The sequence below is a fragment of the Ovis canadensis genome, chromosome 9 (assembly GCF_042477335.2).
Source record: "Ovis canadensis isolate MfBH-ARS-UI-01 breed Bighorn chromosome 9, ARS-UI_OviCan_v2, whole genome shotgun sequence".
Classification (NCBI taxonomy): Eukaryota; Metazoa; Chordata; class Mammalia; order Artiodactyla; family Bovidae; genus Ovis; species Ovis canadensis.
The window spans coordinates 97,941,924-97,961,896 of record NC_091253.1 but is presented as its reverse complement, the minus strand read 5'-3'; the positions used below and the strand labels follow the sequence as shown (position 1 = coordinate 97,961,896).

Sequence of the window (19,973 nt, the reverse complement as noted above, 5' to 3'; positions counted from 1 at the left end):
TAAGTGAGTAATAGTTACATAATCACAATAGTAAAAGATGTTCATCAGTTTTCACAATGAATAGCCAGATAAAAAATAAAAAATAATTACAATTGCAAGCCATAATGGAAACATGGTTAACCTAACAATATAAAATAATTACATGCGATTTGGGAGACCAAGCAGGATGATGTGGTAAGTTGAAGTGCAAATGCGCATGTTTTCACCTGCCTAGCCAGTCTATGTTTTTTAGTTGGTGTATTTAATCCATTTACATTTAAGGTAATTATGGATATAGGAAATCAATCCTGAATATTCATTGGAAGGACTGATGCTGAGACTGAAGCTCCAATACTTTGGCCACCTGATGCAAAAAGCTGACTCATTGGAAAAGACCCTGATACTGGGAAAGATTGAAGGCAGGAGGAGAAGCAGATGACAGAGGATGAGATGGTTAGATGGCATCACTGACTCAATGCACATTAGTTTCAGCAAGCTCTGGGAGTTGGTGATGGATAGGGAGGCCTGGCGTGCTGCAGTCCATGGGGTCACAAAGAGTCGGACACGACTGAGCGACTGAACAGCAACAACATGATCCTCTTACCATTTTCTTAATTGTTTTGGTTTTATTTTCTGTTTGTCTTTTCCTTCTCTTGTGTTGTGTTTCTTGCCTAGAGAAGTTCTTTAATATTTGTTGTATTGCTGGTTTGGTGGTGCTGAATTCTCTTAACTTTTGCTTGTCTGGAATGCTTTGGATTTCTCCATCCAATCTGAATGAGAGTCTTACTGGGTAGAGTATTCTTGGTTCTGGGTCCTTCTGCTTCATCATTTTAAATATATCACGCCATTCCCTTCTGGCTTGTATAGTTTCTGTTGAGAAATCTGCTGATAACCTGATCGGAGTTCCCCTGTGTGTTGTTTCTCATTTTCCCCTTGTTGCTTTTAATATTTTGTCTTTGTCTTTAATTTTTGTCAGTTTGATTACTGTGTGTCTCGGTGTGTTCCTCCTTGAGTTTATCCTGCCTGGGACTCTCTGTGCTTCCTGGACTTGGTTGACTATTTCTTTTCCCATGTTTGGGCAGTTTTTAACTACTATCTCTTCAAATATTTTCTCAGATCCTTTCTGTCTCTCTTCTCATTCTGGGTCCCCTATAATGTGAATGTTGGTCCATTTAATGCTGTCCAAGATTCATGGGGTCGCAAAGAGTCGGACACGACTGACAGTTCAGGACAGTTCGGTTCAGTTCAGTTCATTCGCTCAGTCATGTCCAACTCTTTGTGACCCCATGAATTGCAGCATGCCAGGCCTCCCTGTCCATCACCATCTCCTGGAGTTCACCCAAACCCATGTGCATTGAGTCGGTGATGCCATCCAGCCATCTCATCCTCCATCGTCCCCTTCTCCTCCCACCCCAAATCCCTCCCAGCATCAGAGTCTTTTCCGAGTCAACTCTTTGCATGAGGTGGCCAAAGTACCTGAGTTTCAGCTTCAGCATCATTCCCTGTAAAGAAATCCCAGGGCTGATCTCCTTCAGAATGGACTGGTTGGATCTCCTTGCAGTCCAAGGGGCTCCTTAGGCTGTCTTAATTTCTTTCCATTATCTTTTCTGTATTCTATTCTGAAGTACTGAATCTCTACCATACCTGTCCTCCAGGTCATTTACCCATTCTTCTGCCTCAGTTATTCTGCTATTGATTCCTTCTAGTGTATTATTCATCTTTGTATGTTTGTTCTTTAGTTCTTGTAGGTCTTTGACAAACATATTTCCCATCTTCTCCACTGTTTTCCACTGGATCATCTTCACTATCATTTTTATGAATTTGTTTTCTGAAAGTCTGCCTGTCTCCACTTAATTTAGTTGTTTTACTGAGGTTGTATCTTCTCCCTTCATTTGGGACATAACTTTCTACTTTTTAAAAAAATCTTTATTAAGTTTCTGTAATGTGTTTTTTTCTTCTTGATTGCAAACCCCTGACTTCTATTTTCTTAGAGCATTTATTTAAAAAAAAAAAACTTGCAATAGTATTTTTCTACCTTTTGGTATGTTGATCATCTCCCAGACTCTTGCCAATTTGACAACTCAGGAATGTCTTTTTCAAGGAAATGGGGGTCATTCTACTGAATTATTATAATCATAAAGATAGTGCCCCTATCTCCTAGTCTCTGTGCAAGTGTATGAGACTAATTGTGATCAGTAAGTTAGCAAACACATATGGCCTAATCTAACTGACTTTTCTCCAAATTTTCATCCAGTCCAGTAGATCACACTAGTGTTTAAAACCTCTCTGACCTTATGTTTCAACAAAGTTAAATTCAGCCTGTCTTCTCTTATGCAAGGGTTTCAAATAAAGCCTTCCTTGCTTATTTAAACCATTCAGTACAGCACTTTGACAGCATTATTTTTTAGATTTTAAGTAGCTTAGTTGTAATTCCATCACATCTACTAGGTTTGTTCATAATAATGCTTCCTAAGGCCCACTTGGCTTCACACTCCAGGATATCTGGACCTCAATGAGTGACTACCCATCATGGATATCTGAGCCATTAAAACATTATTTATATAGTTCTTCTGTATATTCTTGCCACCTCTTCTTAATCTCTTCTCTTTCTGTCAGATCCTTGCCATTTTGGCCTTTATAGTGCCCATCTTTGCATGAAATGTTCCCATCATATCTCCAGTTTTCTTGACAAGATCTCTAGTCTTTCTCATTCTATTATTTCCCTGTATTTCTTTGCATTGTTCACTTAAGAAGGCCTTCTTATCTCTACTTGCTATTCTCAGGAAATCTCCACTCAGTTGGGCATATCTTTCCATTTCCCCTTTACCTTTTGCTTCTCTTCTTTTCTCAGCTATTTGTAAATCCTCTTCAGATGACCACTTTGCCTTCTTGAATTTTTGTTTTCCTGGGATGGTTTTAGTCACCACCTCCTGTACAATCTTTCGAACCTCTGTCTGTAATTCTCCAGATACTCAACCAGGTCTAATCCCTTGAATCTCTTTGTCACCTCCACTGTATAATCAGAAGGGATATGATTTAGGTCATACATGAATAGACCAGTGGTTTTCCCTACTTTCTTCAACTTAAGCCTGGATTTTGCAGTAAGGAAGGAGCTCATGATCTGAGTCATGGTCAGCTTCTGGTCATGTTTTTGCCGAATGTATAGAGTTTCTCCATCTTTGGCTACAAATAATATAATTGATCTCACATCAGAATTGATCATCTGGTGATGTCTATGTGTAGAGTCTTCTCTTGTGTTGTTGGAAGAGGGTGTTTGCTATGATGAAAGTGTTCTCTTGGCCAAACTCTATTAGCCTTTACCCTACTTCATTCTGTACTCCAAGGCCAAATTTGCCTGTTACTCCAGGTAATTCTTGACTTCCTACTTTTGCAGTCCAGTCCCCTATAACAAAAAAGACATCTTTTTTGGGTGTTAGTTCTAGAAGGTCTTGTAGGTCTTCATAGAACTGTTCAACTTCAGCTTCTTCAGCATTACTGGTCGGGGCATAGACTTGGATTACAGTGATATTGCATGGTTCACCTTGGAAACAAACTGGGTTCATTCTGTCATTTTTTGAGGTTGCATCCAAGTACTGCATTTCAGACTCTTTTGTTGACTCTGAGGGCTACTCCATTTCTTTTAAGTGATTCTTACCCAAAGTAGTAGATATAATGGTCATCTAGTTAAATTTGCCCATTCCTGTCCATTTTAGCTCACTGACCCCTACAATGTTGATGTTCAACCTTGCCATCTCCTGCTTGACCGTGTCCAATTTACCTTGATTCATGGACCAAACATTCCAGGATCCAATGCAATATTGTTATTTAGAGCATCAGACTTCACTCTTGCCAACAGACACATCCATGACTGAGTTTCATTTCCATCTTGGCCCAGCCTCTTCATTCTTTCTAGAGTTGTTTCTCAGCTCTTCCCCAGTAGCATATTGAACATCTACCAACCCAGGGGGCTCATCTTCCAGTGTCTTCTTTTTTTGCCTTTTCACACTGTGGGGTTTCTTGATGCAAGAATACTAAAGTGGTTTGCCACTCCCTTTTCAGTGGGCCATATTTTGTCAGAACTCTCCACCACGACCTTTCCATCTTGGGTGGCCCTGCATGGCATGGCTCATAACATTTCTGAGTTACACAGGCTGTGACCCATGTGATCATTTTGGTTAGCTTTCAGTGTGATTTTCATCCTGGATGCTGTGGGATTGAGATTGCATCCAAGTACTGCATTTCAGACTCTTTTGCTGACCATGATGGCTATTCCATTTCTTCTGAGGGATTCCTGCCCACAGTAGTAGACATAATGGTCATCTGAGTTAAATTCACCCATTCCAGTCCATTTTAGTTTGCTGACTCCAAGAATGTTGATGTTCACTCTTGCCATCTCTTGTTTGACCACTTCCAATTTGCCTTGATTCATGGACCTGACATTCCAGGTTCCTATGCAATATTGCTCTTTACAGCATCAGACTTTGTTTCTATCACCAGTCACATCCACAGCTGGGTATTGTTTTTGCTTTGATTCCATCCCTTCTTTCTTTCTGGAGTTATTTCTCCACTGATCTCCAGTAGCATATTGGACACCAACTGACCTGGGGAGTTCCTCATTCAGTATCCTATCATTTTGCTTTTTCCTACTGTTCATGGGGTTCTCAAGGCAAGAATACTGAAGTGGTTTGCCAATCGTTTCCAAGGCAAACCATTCAATATCACTGTAATCCAAGTCTATGCCCCAACCAGTAATGCTGAAGAAGCTGAAGTTGAACAGTTCTATGAAGACCTACAGACCTTCTAGAACTAACACCCAAAAAAGATGTCCTTTTCATCATAGGGGACTGGAATGCAAAAGTAGGAAGTCAAGAAACACCTGGAGTAACAGGCAAATTTGGCCTTGGAATGAGGAATGAAGCAGGGCAAAGACTAATAGAGTTTTGCCAAGAAAATTCACTGGTCATAGCTAACACCCTCTTCCAACAACACAAGAGAAGACTCTACACATGGACATCACCAGACGGTCAACACTGAAATCAGATTAATTATATTCTTTGCAGCCAAAGATGGGGAATATAGTCAACAAAAACAAGACCAGGAGCTGACTGTGGCCTTTTTGCCAAATTCAGACTTAAATTGAAGAAAGTACAGAAAACCGCTAGACCATGCAGCTATGACCTAAATCAAATCCCTTATGATTATATAGTGGAAATGAGAAATAGATTTAAGGGCCTAGATCTGATAGATACAGTGCCTGATGAACTATGGAATGAGGTTCATGATATTGTACAGGACACAGGGATGAAGACCATCCCCATGGAAAAGAAATGCAAAAAAGCAAAATGGCTGTCTGGGGAGGCCTTACAAATAGCTGTGAAAAGAAGAGAGGCAAAAAGCAAAGGAGAAAGGGAAAGATATAAGCATCTGAATGCAGAATTTCAAAGAATAGCAAGAAGAGATAAGAAAGCCTTCTTTAGCGATCAAAGCAAAGAAATAGAGGAAAACAACCGAATGGGAAAGACTAGAGATCTCTTTAGAGATACCAAGGGAACATTTCATGCAAAGATGGGCTCGATAAAGGACAGAAATTGTATGGACTTAACAGAAGCAGAAGATATTAAGAAGAGATGGCAAGAATACATGGAATAACTGTACAAAAAAGATCTTCACGACCCAGATAATCATGATGGTGTGATCACACATCTAGAGCCAGACATCCTGGAATGTGAAGTCAAGTGGGCCTTAGGAAGCATCACTATAAACAAAGCTAGTGGAGGTGATGGAATTCCAGTGGAGCTATTTCAAATCCTGAAAGATGATTCTATGAAAGTGCTGCACTCAATATGCCAGCAAATTTGGAAAACTCAGCAGTGGCCACAAGACTGGAAAAGGTCAGTTTTCATTCCAATCCCAAAGAAAGGCAATGCCAAAGAATGCTCAGACTACCAAACAATTGCACTCATTTCACATGCTAGTAAAGAAATGCTCAAAATTCTCCAAGCCAGGCTTCAACAATATGTGAACTGCGAACTTCCTGATGTTCAAGCTGGTCTTAGGAAAGTCAGAGGAACCAGAGCTCAAATTGCCAACATCCGCTGGATCATGGAAAAAGAAAGAGAGTTCCAGAAAAACATCTATTTCTGCTTTATTGACTATGCCAAAGCCTTTGACTGTGTGGATCACAATAAACTGTGGAAAATACTGAGAGAGATGGGAATACCAGACCACCTGACCTGCCTCTTGAGAAATCTGTATGCATGTCAGGACAGAACAGTTAGAACTGGACATGGAATAACAGACTGGTTCCAAATCGGAAAAGGAGTGCATCAAGGCTGTATATTGTCATCCTGCTTATTTAACTTATATGCAGAGTACATCATGAGAAACGCTGGACTGGAAGAAACACAAGCTGGAATCAAGATTGCCGGGAGAAATATCAATAACCTCAGATATGCAGATGACACCACCCTTATGGCAGAAAGTGAAGAGGAGCTAAAAAGCCTCTTAATGCTCAACATTCAGAAAAGTAAGATCATGGCATCCGGTCCCATCACTTCATGGGAAATAGATGGGGAAACTGTGGAAACAATGTCAGACTTTATTTGGGGGGTGCTCCAAAATCACTGCAGATGGTGACTGTAGCCATGAAATTAAAAGACGCTTACTCCTTGGAAGAAAAGTTATGATCAACCTAGATAGCATATTAAAAAACAGAGACATTACTTTGCCGACTAAGGTCCGTCTAGTCAAGGCTATGGTTTTTCCAGTGGTCATGTATGGATGTGAGAGTTGGACTGTGAAGAAGGCTGAGCACCGAAGAATTGATGCTTTTGAACTGTGGTGTTGGAGAAGACTCTTGAGAGTCCCTTGGACTGCAAGGAGATCCAACCAGTCCATTCTGAAGGAGATCAGCCCTGGGATTTCTTTGGAAGGAATGATGCTAAAGCTGAAGCTCCAGTTCTTTGGCCACCTCATGTGAAGAGTTGACTCATTGGAAAAGACTCTGGTGCTGGAAGAGATTGGGGGCAGGAGGAGAAGGGGACGACTGAGGATGAGATGGCTGGATGGCATCACTGACTCGATGCACGTGAGTCTGAGTGAACTCCGGGAGTTGGTGATGGACAGGGAGGCCTGGCGTGCTGCGATTCATGGGGTCGCAAAGAGTCAGACACGGCTGAGCAACTGAACTGAACTGAACTGAACTGGCTGTGGGATTGTAGTTCTTGCTTCTTCTGTCTGGTCTCTGATGAATGAGGATAAGAGGATTGTTCTTTTTTTCTGAAGGGAGGCACTGGCTTTGGGGGAAAACTGAGTCTTGCTCTGGTGGGCAGGGCCATGCTTAGTAAAGCTTTAACCCAATTTTCTGTTAATGGGTTGGGCTGTGCTCCCTCCCTGTTCGTTGTTTGGCCTGAGGCAGAATAAACATCTTGGCAATACAGTACTCTTCTATTTGCTTTATTTTTGCTTTTATTTGAACAAATAACCACAGTCAGTTTGCCCAGTTTTGAACATTAAGAACAATTTCATTATCTTTGAAGTTTCAAAAAACATTTCACATGTATTTTTATTGATTGTTAATTATATCTAGTAAGACAGAAGACAGGCATTAATTTGCCCAAGAATTCACAGCCATTTTCTTGGTAAGTACTAGCAACTATTATGGCATAAAGCTGTATTTTTATATATTAACTCAATTTTATAGTAAAAATGTTTTATGTACAACTGTAAGGAAACTGCTGCCCAGATAGTTCCAACATAAAAATTGATTATATTTTAAAAGTTCATTGAGTTGTCTGATACATAAATTGGAAAATACTTTCTCTGTAGAAAATAGTAAAAATGATATTATTTCCCAGGCTAGCCCAACCAGCCTATTTAAACCATACAGTAGTTAAATTATACATTTATAAATATGGCTTAAATTCTGGGATCCAGGAGAAACTTTGGCTTCATTTATTGACATGGCCAGGTTGTCCTAAGCCATGTAAAGTGAAATTCCCATTAATCTTCTTTACTCTGTGATTATTTCTTCCCAAAGGCCAGGTACACTGCCCTTTCAATCTACTTGATAAACCAACCCATTTCTATGCCAACTTAAATGCTTTGGTTGTTATTTAAGTAAGCTTAGTATCTCAGCAAAGTCAGAATTTAGTAAAATGTGATCCACAAGGCAAGAGTTGTCGGTCATCAATTACCTAACTCCCTCTGGTTTGATGGGAAACCATGAGGAGTGCAAGCAATAACATTGATAAGTGGATGAAAGAATAAAAGAGAAGAGAACGTGAGAACAAAGAGACATGCAGTCAGGATCCAAGGACAGAACTGAAGTCTAAACAGAGAAAGAATCCTGCCTCAAGAATCAAGGAACTGAGTTGGCTTTTGAGCCAACTGTAAAGGTGACTGAGTAAGAAGCAGTTGGCTATAAAGACCCAGTGAGAGAAACCGGTATCTAGAAAGATTTCAGTTGTTCAAAATAATTAAGTGAAAATAAGACAGGCCATGTGTTTGAATTCCTCCCATCATAGTTTATTTCTCAAGGTTCCCAGTTCAGAACTTAAAGGAATTAAGACATTAAGAAAATGCTTCTCTCGAGTTCCTGTATCGTGTGCAAAGTTTCCCAGAGAAATATCACTTGAGAACTCAGAGCAATACCCACCTTGGGGCTGTATTAGGTTCTTCCATTCCTTCAAATCAACAACCTAAAAATAACCATATAGTGTGTTCTTAAAAAGAAGTCCCTAGGTAGCTGCCACCTTTCAGCTAGCAGTAGGAATAGCGGTCTAACAGAAAGAGATCCTATACTGTAATAGAGGAGCTAGGCTTTGAGAAACTAAATTGGATTATTGTACCTAAAATCCCTAGCTTGGCCATTAGAAGTTGAGCTCTAGAAACATTAATAAACAATTACGTTTTCAGTATTAAAAAAGAGTTTCATCATGCACCTTCACTTACCCTTCTCTTTGCTCTCAATACATATGAATGTCTCCTTCTCACATGTAGAAAATATTTTCATTGATTTTTCTGACTCTTCAGCAATGCAACTGCTATGCCCCTAATCACTTCTTGGTAAATCATGTTAATCTTCCAATAGGAGATGGAGTACATTATAATCAAACACCATTTATTCAGCCTCCTTACTTAGGAAGAAAGTTATGGGGCCATGTAAAATAATTTCTAGTAAACTACTTATACTTACACATACATACATTTTTATTTATTTATTTTTTGGTTCAATACTTTTATTGATTTTTTGGTTAATAATATATATACTTTTATTTATTATTATTATTATTTTAATTTTTATTTTTACTTTATTTTATTTTACAATACTTATTGGTTTTGCCATACATCAACATGAATCCACCACGGGTGGACATGAGTTTCCAAACATGAACACCCCTCCCACCTCCCACCCCATATCATCTCTCTGGATCATCACCGTGCACCAGCCCCAAGCATCCTGTATCCTGCATCAAACAGACTGGCAATTCGTTTCTTACTAGATAGTATACATGTTTCAATGCCATTCTCCCAAATCATCCCACCCTCTCCCTCTCCCTCAGAGTCCAAAAGTCCGCTCTACACATCTGTGTCTCTTTTGCTGTCTTGCATACAGGGTCATCATTACCATCTTTCTAAATTCCATATATATGTGTTAGTATACTGTATTGGTGTTTTCCTTTCTGGCTTACTTCACTCTGTATAATCGGCTCCAGTTTCATCCATCTCATTAGAACTGATTCAAATGCATTCTTTTTAATGGCTGAGTAATACTCCATTGTGTATATATACCACAGCTTTCTTATCCATTCATCTGCTGATGGACATCTAGGTTGTTTCCATGTCCTGGCTATTATAAACAGTGCTGCGATGAACATTGGGCTACATGTGTCTCTTTCAAACCAGGTTTCCTTGGTGTGTATGCTAAGCAGTGGGATTGCTGAGTCATAAGGCAGTTCTATTTGCAATTTTTTAAGGAATCTCCACACTGTTCTCCATAGTGGCTGTACTAGTTTGCATTCCCACCAACAGTGCAAGAGGGTTCCCTTTTTTCCACACCCTCTCCAGCATTTATTGCTTGCAGACTTTTGGATCGCAGCCATTCTGACTGGTGTGAAGTGGTACTTCATTGTGGCCTTGATTTGCATTTCTCTAATAATGAGTGATGTTGAGCATCTTTTCATGTGTTTGTTAGCCATCTGTATGTCTTCTTTGGAGAAATGTCTATTTAGTTCTTTGGCCCATTTTTTGATTGGGTTGTTTATTTTTCTGAAATTGAGCTGCATAAGTTGCTTGTATATTTTTGAGATTAGTTGTTTGCCCATTGCTTCATTTGTTATTATTTTCTCCCATTCAGAAGGCTGTCTTTTCACCTTGCTTATATTTTCCTTTATTGTCCAGAAGCTTTTAATTTTAATTAGATCCCATTTGTTTAGTTTTGCTTTTATTTCAGAATTCTGGGAGGTGAATCATAGAGGATCCTGCTGTGATTTATGTCGGAGAGTGTTTTGCCTATGTTCTCCTCTAGGAGTTTTATAGTTTCTGGTCTTATGTTTAGATCTTTAATCCATTTTGAGTTTTTTAAAATCTGTGAAGAATTAACTGAAGCATGAATCACCTTATATTGAGAAGCTAAAATGTATCAAAATACACATAACAATGGCTAAACTAAATACTATCTCCTATTAAATATATCTGTTCAGTTCAGTTCAGTCTCTCAGTCATGTCCGACTCTTTGCCAACCAATTAATTGCAGCACATCAGGCCTCCCTGACCATATCAACTCCCGGAGTTCACTCAGACTCAAGGTCCATTGAGTTGGTGATGCCATCCAGCCATCTCATCCTCTATCATCCACTTCTCCTCCTGCCCCCAATCCCTCCCAGCATCAGAGTTTTTCCAATGAGTCAACTTTTCACATGAGGTGGCCGAAGTACTGGAGTTTCAGCTTTAGTATCATTCCTTCCAAAGAACACCCAGGATTTATCTCCTTTAGAATTGACTGGTTGGATCTCCTTGCAGTCCAAGGGACTCTCAAGAGTCTTCTCCAACACCACAGTTCAAAAGCATCAATTCTTCAGTGCTCAGCTTTCTTCACCATCCAACTCTCACATCCATACATGACCACTGGAAAAACCATAGTCTTGACTAGATGGGCCTTTGTTGGCAAAGTGATGTCCCTGCATTTTAATATGCTGTCTAGGTTGGTCAAAATTTTCCTTCCAAGGAGTAAGCATCTTTTAATTTCATGGCTGCAATCACCATCTGCAGTGATTTTGGAGCCTAAAAAAATAAAGTCTGACACTCTTTCCACTGTTTCCCCATCTATTTCCCATGAAGTGATGGGACCGTATGCCACGATCTTCGTTTTCTGAATGTTGAGCTTTAAGCCAACTTTTTCACTCTCTTTCACTTTCAGCAGGAAGATTTTTAGTTCCTCTTCACTTTCTGCCATAAGGGTGGTATCATCTGCATATCTGAGGTTATTGATATTTCTCCTGGCACTCTTGATTCCAGTGTGTGCTTCTTCCAGTCCAGCGTTTCTCATGATGTACTCTGCATATAAGCTAAATAAGCAGGGTGACAATATACAGCGTTGACGTACTCCTTTTCCTATTTGGAACTAGTCTGTTGTTCCATGTCCAGTTCTAACAGTTGCTTCCTGGCCTGCATACAGATTTTTCAAGAAGCAGGTTAGGTGGGCTGGTATTCCCATCTCTTTCAGAATTTTCCATAGTTTATTGTGATCCAAACAGTCAAAGGCTTTGGCATAGTCAATAAAGTAGAAATAGATATTTTTTTGCTTTTTCCATGATCCAGCAGATGTTGGCGATTTTATCTCCAGTTCCTCTGACTTTTCTTTTTTTTTTTTTTTTTTTTTTGACTTTTCTATAACCAGCTTGAACATCAGGAAGTTCATGGTTCACGTATTGCTGAAGCCTGGCTTGGATAATTTTGAGCGTTACTTTACTAGCATGTGAGATGAGTGCAATTGTGTGGTAGTTTGAGCATTCTTTGGCATTGACTTTCTTTGGAATTGAAATGAAAACTGACCTTTTCCAGTCCTGTGACCATTGCTGAGTTTTCCAAATTTGCTGGCAGATTGAGTACAGCACTTTCACAGAATCATCTTTCAGGATTTGAAATAGCTCTACTGGAATTCCATCACCTCCACTAGCTTTGTTCATAGTGATGCTTTCTAAGGCCCACTTGACTTCACATTCCAGGATGTCTGGCTCTAGATGAGTAATCACACCATCGTGATTATACAGGTTGTGAAGATCCTTTTTGTACAGTTCTTCTGTGTATTCTTCCCATCTCTTCTTAATATCTTCTGCTTCTGTTAGGTCCGTACCATTTCTGTCCTTTATCGAGCTCATCTTTGCATGAAATGTTCCCTTGGTATCTCAAGTTTTCTTGAAGAGATCTCTAGTCTTTCCCATTCTGTTATTTTCCTCTATTTCTTTGCATTGATCACTGAGGAAGGCTTTCTTATCTCTTCTTGCTCCAAATCTAGAACATATGCTGGTATAAGCTGGGTTCCATCACAGGTAAGTGTGAAACCTTGCTTCAAAATATTGCTCACTGTTAATTTTCAGAAGATCCATCATAGGACCATAGGAGTATTTCGTAGGCAAGTGACTGAGGAATACCAATTAGAGAACAAAGCCTTGGGTGATCAAAGTGCTTCCCTAGAAACTGTTTCATTCCCCATGATATTTAGGAAGGATACTATTAAAGGTGAGTGTGAGTGATAGTTGCTCAGTCCTGTCTGACTCTTTGCAACTCCATGGACTGTAGCCCACCAGGCTCCTTTGTCCATGGAATTCTCCAGGCAAGAATACTGGAGTGGGTTGCCATTTCCTTCTCTAGGAGATCTTCCCAACCCAGGGGACTGAATATGGGTCTCTGACCTTGCTGGCAGAGTTTTTACCATCTGAGCCACCAAGAAATGCCTACTGTTAAGAGACATTTCTAAGTATAAAGACAGGTCAATTTTAAAAGTATCAGCAGATACTTGCTTGACTTTATCCTACAATCTATAGACAATACATTAGAATATGTAATGAATCCATAGACCTTTTCCAAAGGAATACCCAAGACAGAAGTAGCAATAAAGTTATAAATGACAATCATCAATCATATGAAATATTTTAGATGAAGTTTACCTCTCTCGAATAAATGGGGACTGGGCAAGCGGCCAGGATGGAATACAATGTGCTTTTAACTTTGCATGAAAAATAATGTTCAGTTCCATGTTGCTGAACATAGTTCTGTTTTTGCCAAATAAATTCTCTACTTTAAATTACTGTCCGAATGCTTTATTAAAACTCTGCCTCTGGCATTTGTTTTGGAATCTGTAAGTTTTGTTGCTTCCCTACTAGGCTTCCCTAGTAGCTCAGACGGTAAAGCATCTACTCGCAATACGGGGACCCAGGTTCAATCCCTGGGTCAGAATGGTCCCCTGGAGAAGGAAATGGCAACCCACTGCAGTATTCTTGCCTGGATAATTCCAAGGACAGAGGAGCTTGGTGGGCTACAGTCCACTGGGTCATAAAGAGTCGGACACTACTGAGCGCCTTACACACTCTTTTGTTGCCACCTCCTGATCGCTGTCCTCTGAAGATTCTACTTCTTTCCCGCTGTCCTCTGACACCTCAGTTGCCCTTGGAAGTTGTGATATCCTTCCCCTGGTCCTTCTTGCTCTGACTGCTCCGTAGCCACAGAAAATTGCAGCACCGTGAATCATGCCACTCTTCCTGTATTTCTGTTACTGGTGTAGCAGGGATGTCAAGGCAAACACCCTGTTTTCCTTTGAGAACGACCATTCCCTTCACTTTGGCATCAATATCCTCACTCAGAAGCTGTTCAGGTTCTTTCCAAGCAGAACTAATGTTTGGCATTTCAATCGAGCACTGCAGATCACGGTCGCAAAGCCTGCATTTGAGTTGCTCAAGGAGTGCTGGTCCACCGACGTGGCACCGGAGAAGTGGGCCAGGGCTGCTGGCGGGCCTTTCAAAGCTCCCTGCTCCCCTCTCAGGTTCATCAGCTGACTGCTCGAAGTGACCAGTCGCAGCGGGAGGCTCAGAGTCCAAGAGCCTGAAGGCAGCTTTGCTAGAAGCTTTCATTATCTCTGTTGCAGAATGAACACCCATTCGCTTAAATGGAATTCCCACTTTTTGCTCCATTTCGGCTAACTGGTATCTTCTTTGTGCTGGGAAAAGCAGATGCAAATCCCGATCATTCCAACTCTACCTGGTCGCCCAGAATCATGAACGTAGGGACTCCACATCCTTTGGAGGAGAACTTTGAACAACCAGGTGAACCTCAGGGATGTCTAACCCATGTGCAGCAACATTGTTGGAACCCAAACTCCAAAATCACCTTTTCTAAAATCTTTCCTGGTGATTTCCCTTTGCTTCTGTGGATTGTCTCTGTGTAATAACTGGGCATCTTGCCTTACGGCCACATTCTGCGACAACTCCTGGGCTTCTTTCTTCATTTCACAAAATACAATAGTGAGCCCTTGAAAAACACTGTCTCCAATAACTGTGGCCCTCTGAGTCCAGTGGCACTTGATAGCCAGATGCTCTACAGTTATTGCCATTTTCTGCATCTGTTTACCAATCAGGTCCATTTATTCATATGTAGATTTCATGTATTTCTTAGCAACATTACACAACCAATGGGGGCAAGTTGCAGAAAAAAGTAATGTTTTGGGTTCTCTTCTGAATCATTCTTGCATGCCATGGATAAAATCTCTTCCACTTGATCAGCAAAGCCCTTGTCCAACATTTGGTCAACCCATCCTGGACAACACACTTAAGTTTGGTGAGATCTAGCTTGCCATTCTGCAGGTGGTCTTTTTTTTTTTTTAAGTTAATTTATTTTTTAATTGAAGGATACTTGCTTTATAGGATTTTATTGCTTTCTGTCAAACATCAACATGAATCAGCCATAAGTATACATATGTCCCTCCTTCTGGAACCTCCTTCCTACTCCCTCCCCATCCCACCCTTCTAGCTTGATGCAGAGCCCCTGTTTGAGTTTCCTGAGACATATAGCAAATCCGCATTGGCTCTCTGTCTTACATACGGTAATGTCAGTTTCTGTGTTACTCTCTCCATGCATCTCACCCGCTCCACCCCTCTCCCCACCTCTCCCCACGTCCATAAGTCTGTTCTCTATGTCTGTCTGTCTCTCCATTAGTGCCCTGCAGATAAATTCATCAATACCATCTTTCAAGATTCCATATATATGCATTCAGCTTGGTTCAGTTCAATCTAGTCGCTCAGTCGTGTCCGACTCTTTGCGACCCCATGAATCGCAGCACCTATATGATATTTTTCTTTCTTTTTTTGACTTACTTCATTCTGTATAACAGGCTCTAGATTCATCCACCTCATTAGAACTGATTCAAAGGTGTTCCTTTTTAATGCTAAGTAATATTTCATTGTGTGTATGTACAACTTCAGTACATTCATCTGTCAGTGGACATCTAGGTTGCTTCTATGCTCTAGCTATTGTAAATAATGCTGAATAAGACCAGAAACTGAAAAACTCTTAGAAGAAAACAGGCAGACCACTCAACGACATAAATCAAAGCAAGATCCTCTATGACCCACCTCCTAGAGTAATGGAAGTAAAAAAATTAAGCAACTGGGACCTAATTAAGCTTAAACACTTTTGCATAGCAAAGGAAACTATAAACAAGGTAAAAAGACAACCCTCAGAATGGGAGAAAATAATAGCAAATGAAAAAAATCTTACAAAGGATTAATTTCCAAAATATACAAGCAGTTCATACAATTCAATACTATAAAAACAAACAACCCAATCAAAAAGTGGGAAAAAGACCTAAACAGACATTTCTCCAAAGAAGACATACAGATGGGTAACAAACACTTGAAAAGATGCTCAACATCACTCATTATTAGAGAAATGAAAATCAAAACTACAATGAGATATCACCTCACACTGGCCAGAATGACCATCATGAAAAATTCTACAAACAATAAATGCTGGAGAGAGTGTAGAGGAAAGAGAACCCTCTTGTATTGTTGGTGGAAATATAAATTGATATCACCACTGTGGAAGACAGTATGGAGATTCCTTAAAAAAAAAAAAAAAAAAAAAGGAACAAAACCACCATATGACCCAGCAATCCCAATCCTAGGGCTACACCCTGCTGCTGCTAAGTCACTTCAGTCATTTCTGACTCTGTGCAACCCCATAGACAGCAGCCCACCAGGCTCCCCCGACCCTGGGATTCTCCAGGCAAGAACACTGGAGTGGGTTGCCATTGCCTTCTCCGATACACCCTGAGAAAATCAAAATTGAAAACGACACAGGCAGGTGATCTTTGATACGACCTGATGTCCCAACCAGGATATCAATCCCATTCCTCATGTATTCAATTTGCCCTCTGTAGGATGTTCCACCATAAAAACAAGCAGTTGCCAGCTTTTTTGTGATGTCGCTGAAGTCTCTGCTTACTTGACTTGCCAACTCCCTGTGGGTGTAAGAACCAGCACCTGAGGGGCAGGGCCTATCTTCTGGTCTTACAGTTCTCCCTGAAGTTTTTCAACCAAAGGGAAAGCAAAGGAAAATGTCTTTCCAGTTCCATGCCTGTGAAATCAAATCCTTCCTACTATAGATTTGGTGAAACGTCTTTGCTTGTATGGGAAACAGGAAGGTCACTCCACAGGCTTTGAGAAGTTTAATAGTTTCTTCAGATATGGGAAAATTAGGGAAAGCTCCTTTTTTTTTTTTTTTTTTGCTCCACAGTCATTTCCTGCTCTAACTCACTGTCTTCTTCACTGGTAGCTTCCTTGGATTTGGAGTCAGATCCAAAATCAGGGAACCTATTCTTGAAGTTGGGGCTTTTCTCTCCAATTTATTCATTTGTCTCTTTTTCTTTCTTCATCTTTTTGGGCTTAGGTGCATCGACTTTTCCTCAGTAGGCTCTTCATTTTTTAAAACATTTTTGGTTTTAGGAGAAACAATTGTCTTTTCACGGGGCTCCTTCGATTTTTTTGAACTTTTGTTTTTAGAAGAAATAATGTCATCTTGAGATGGCTCCTCTTTCTTTTTGGCCTTTTCGGATTTAGGAGAATTCATGTCAACCTCAGAAGGCCCTGCTTTCTTTTTAACCTTTTTAACTTTGGGGGATCAATTGCCAACATGCGCTGGATCGTTGAAAAAGCAAGAGAGTTCCAGAAAAACATCTATTTCTGCTTTATTGACTATGCCAAAGCCTTTGACTGTGTGGACCACAATAAACTGTGGAAAATTCTGAAAGAGATAGGAATACCAGACCACCTAACCTGCCTCTTGAGGAATCTGTATGCAGGCCAGGAAGCAACAGTTAGAACTGGACATGGAACAACAGACTGGTTCCAAATAGGAAAAGGAGTATGTCAAGGCTGTATATTGTCACCCTGCTTATTTAACTTCTATGCAGAGTACATCATGAGAAACGCTGGGCTGAAAGAAACACAAGGTGGAATCAAGATTGCTGGGAGAAATATCAATAACCTCAGATATGCAGATGACACCACCCTTGTGGCAAGAAGTGAAGAGGAACTAAAAAGCCTCTTGATGAAAGTGAAAGAGGAGAGTGAAAAAGTTGGCCTAAAGCTCAACATTCAGAAAACAAAGATCATGGCATCCGGTCCCATGACTTCATGGGAAATAGATGGAGAAACAGTGGAAACAGTGTCAGACTTTATTTGGGGGGTGCTCCAAAATCACTGCAGATGGTGACTGCAGCCATGAAATTAAAAAACGCTTACTCCTTGGAAGAAAAGTTATGACCAACCTAGATAGTATATTCAAAAGCAGAGACATTACTTTGCTGACCAAGGTCCGTCTAGTCAAGGTTATGGTTTTTCCAGTGGTCATGTATGGATGTGAGAGTTGGACTGTGAAGAAGGCTGAGCGCCGAAGAATTGATGCTTTTGAACTGTGGTGTTGGAGAAGACTCTTGAGAGTCCCTTGGACTGCAAGGAGATCCAACCAGTCCATTCTGAACAAGATCAGCCCTAGGATTTCTTTGGAAGGAATGATGCTAAAGCTGAAACTCCAGTACTTTGGCCACCTCATGCGAAGAGTTGACTCATTGGAAAAGACTCTGATGCTGGGAGGGATTGGGGGCAGGAGGAAAAGGGGACGACCGAGGATGAGATGGCTGGATGGCACCACCGACTCGATGGAAGTGAGTCTGAGTGAACTCCGGGTGATGGTGATGGACAGGGAGGCTTGGCGTGTTGTGATTCATGTGGTCCCAATGAGTTGGACACGACTGAGCGACTGAACTGAACTGAACTGAGCAGAACTGAACTTTGGGTGAAATCATTTCTTCTTTTTCTTCTACTGCCTCTTCAGTCTTATGAGATTTTGGCTTCTCTTTTTTACATTTCCTCTCATTTTGCTTTCCCAGCATCTCCACTTTTTCCATGGATATGTCTGACACCAAGTCCACATCACTAAGAAGTTTCCTCGGCATCACTCAGCACAAGTGTACACCAAGTGGTCTTGTCTATTGCATAGAGAGGAAGAGACATGGCCATTTTTGATTAAAAGAAGAAGAAGGCCAAGCCCATGACAATCCTGGATTTGGTCCTAGAACAGAAAAGTGATGTGACTGAGACAGAGAAAAATTTGAATGAGAGTGAGTTCTCACACTGTTGCGTTAAGTTTTAGACCCCACAGTAACCTGGTCATCTGAGCCCACAAAGACATTGGGAATCCCCAGGGAATCTGACTTTGAAGGACAGTGGGATTCTATTGCAGAACTTCCACAGGACTAGGGGAAACAGAGATTCTTGGAAGGCACAAACAAAACTGTGTGTGCACCAGCACCCAGGGGAAAGGAGCAGTGACCCTGTAAGAGACAGAATCAGACCTGCCTGTGTGTTTGAGGGTCTCCTGCAGAGGAGTGGGTCTGCAGTGGCCTGCTGCAGGGACAGGGGAACTGGCAGAAACAGTCTTGGGAGGTGAGGTTTGGCATAAGTCCTTTTGGAGGTCACTTTTACCTAACTGCATCTATAATAGCTTCAGAAAGATTAAAATTTAGCAAAGGAGGTGAAAGATCTGTACATTAAAAGCTATAAAACCTTGATGAAAAAATTTAAGAAAACAAAAATAAATGGAAAGATATTTCATGCTCATAGACTGAATAATTAATATTGCAAAACCTCCATACTACTCAAAGCAATCTACAGATTCAATGAATTTCCTATAAAATTCCAAAGGCATTTTTCACATAAATAGAAAAAATAATCTTAAAATGTATATGGAGTCACAGAAAGCACTGAATATATAAAGGGATATTGAGCAAGAACAAAGCTGGAAGCACCATAATTCCAGTTTCAAATTATGTTACAAAGTAATGAAAAAGCATGTTTCATAAAAACAGGCACATAAGCCAATGGGACAAAATAAAAGACCTAGGCGGAAGCCCACATGTCTATGGTCAACTAACCTTCTGCAGGGGTCTCAAAAATACAACACAATAAGAGGAAAGGATAATCTCTTCAATAGATTGTTGGGAAAATTTGATATCCACATGCAGAAGAATGAAACTGGATACACAAAACCAACCAAAATCAGATTAAAACCTAAACCTATCATCTGAAACCACAAAATTCCTAGGGGGCTGGAATATGAGGAAAGGGCTCCATGACGCCGTTCTTGGCAATTACTTTTTGGACATGACACACAAAGGCGCATGCAACAAAAGTGAAAATTAACAAATGGGATTAAGGAAAAAACTAAAAATATTTCGCATGACACAAGCAACAATCAGCAAAATGATAAGACAGTGTACAGAATGGGAGAATATGTCTGTAAACCACATGTCTAATAATTGATTTTATCCAAAATATATAAGAGATTCCAATAACTCAATAGCAAATAAACAAATAATCCAATTTAAAAAATGGAAAGAGGCCCTGAATAGATATTTCTCAAAAGAAGAGGTTAACAGTTAC

The 19,973-nt window shown here is 40.4% G+C and overlaps 1 pseudogene; it reads right to left on the bottom strand.

The window, feature by feature from the left end:
- Positions 1 to 13,285: 13,285 nt before the first annotated feature.
- Positions 13,286 to 18,487, bottom strand: LOC138446113 (nucleolar RNA helicase 2-like; annotated as a pseudogene).
- Between the last annotated feature and the right edge of the window lie 1,486 nt (positions 18,488 to 19,973).